We start from the raw sequence: 2,500 nt of genomic DNA on the forward strand, positions 1-2,500 counted from the left end.
GGGGGGGGTTAGCTGGGGCACAGTGTCTCAGCACAGGGGCTGCCTGCCAGCTAACCCCATGCTGAAATACCCTGTGCTCCAGCCAACCCCCTCTCCTTCCCCCTGGCAGCACATGGAACCCAGTTGGAGCAGCTCTGGGCTGGCAGGTTGACCCCTTGTGTCTGCTGCCAGCCTCAGCTGGTTTGACCAGGCTCCTTGTGTTGCACACAAATAAACTCTGGAGCAATATGATCTGGAATTTAATTGTGTGCCTTAATTGCAGTCATTGAGACTAACTAGGCTCCTCATTCTATTAGAACTGTTGTAATGTATATTCATAATCAATAAGGTCTTTCACTCTGTGTTCCTCTTTTTCTATTCTGAAATACAAAATGTTCTTCTGGAAAGACATATTAATTACCATACGTGTGTGTGTGTGTGTACGTGTACACACACACACACACACATATATATATATATAAAAGGAGGCATACACACACACATATATACACACACACACATATATATCTACACACACATACATATATATACATACACACACATATACACACACACATATATATATATATAAAAGGAGGCATACACACACACATATATACACACACATATACATATATATATACACACACATATATATGTGTATATATATATATACACACACACATATATATCTACACACACATACATATATATACATACACACACATATACACACACACATATATATATATATAAAAGGAGGCATACACACACACATATATACACACACATATACATATATATATACACACACATATATATGTGTATATATATATATACACACACACATATATATCTACACACACATACATATATATACATACACACACATATACACACACACATATATATATATATAAAAGGAGGCATACACACACACATATATACACACACATATACATATATATATACACACACATATATATGTGTATATATATATATACACACACACATATATATCTACACACACATACATATATATACATACACACACATATACACACACACATATATATATATATAAAAGGAGGCATACACACACACATATATACACACACATATACATATATATATACACACACATATATATGTGTATATATATATATACACACACACATATATATCTACACACACATACATATATATACATACACACACATATACACACACACATATATATATATATAAAAGGAGGCATACACACACACATATATACACACACATATACATATATATATACACACACATATATATGTGTATATATATATATACACACACACATATATATCTACACACACATACATATATATACATACACACACATATACACACACACATATATATATATATAAAAGGAGGCATACACACACACATATATACACACACATATACATATATATATACACACACATATATATGTGTATATATATATATACACACACACATATATATCTACACACACATACATATATATACATACACACACATATACACACACACATATATATATATATAAAAGGAGGCATACACACACACATATATACACACACATATACATATATATATACACACACATATATATGTGTATATATATATATACACACACACATATATATCTACACACACATACATATATATACATACACACACATATACACACACACATATATATATATATAAAAGGAGGCATACACACACACATATATACACACACATATACATATATATATACACACACATATATATGTGTATATATATATATACACACACACATATATATCTACACACACATACATATATATACATACACACACATATACACACACACATATATATATATATAAAAGGAGGCATACACACACACATATATACACACACATATACATATATATATACACACACATATATATGTGTATATATATATATACACACACACATATATATCTACACACACATACATATATATACATACACACACATATACACACACACATATATATATATATAAAAGGAGGCATACACACACACATATATACACACACATATACATATATATATACACACACATATATATGTGTATATATATATATACACACACACATATATATCTACACACACATACATATATATACATACACACACATATACACACACACATATATATATATATAAAAGGAGGCATACACACACACATATATACACACACATATACATATATATATACACACACATATATATGTGTATATATATATATACACACACACATATATATCTACACACACATACATATATATACATACACACACATATACACACACACATATATATATATATAAAAGGAGGCATACACACACACATATATACACACACATATACATATATATATACACACACATATATATGTGTATATATATATATACACACACACATATATATCTACACACACATACATATATATACA

This window comes from Alligator sinensis, unplaced genomic scaffold, assembly GCF_000455745.1.
Source record: "Alligator sinensis unplaced genomic scaffold, ASM45574v1 scaffold442_1, whole genome shotgun sequence".
Taxonomy (NCBI): domain Eukaryota; kingdom Metazoa; phylum Chordata; order Crocodylia; family Alligatoridae; genus Alligator; species Alligator sinensis.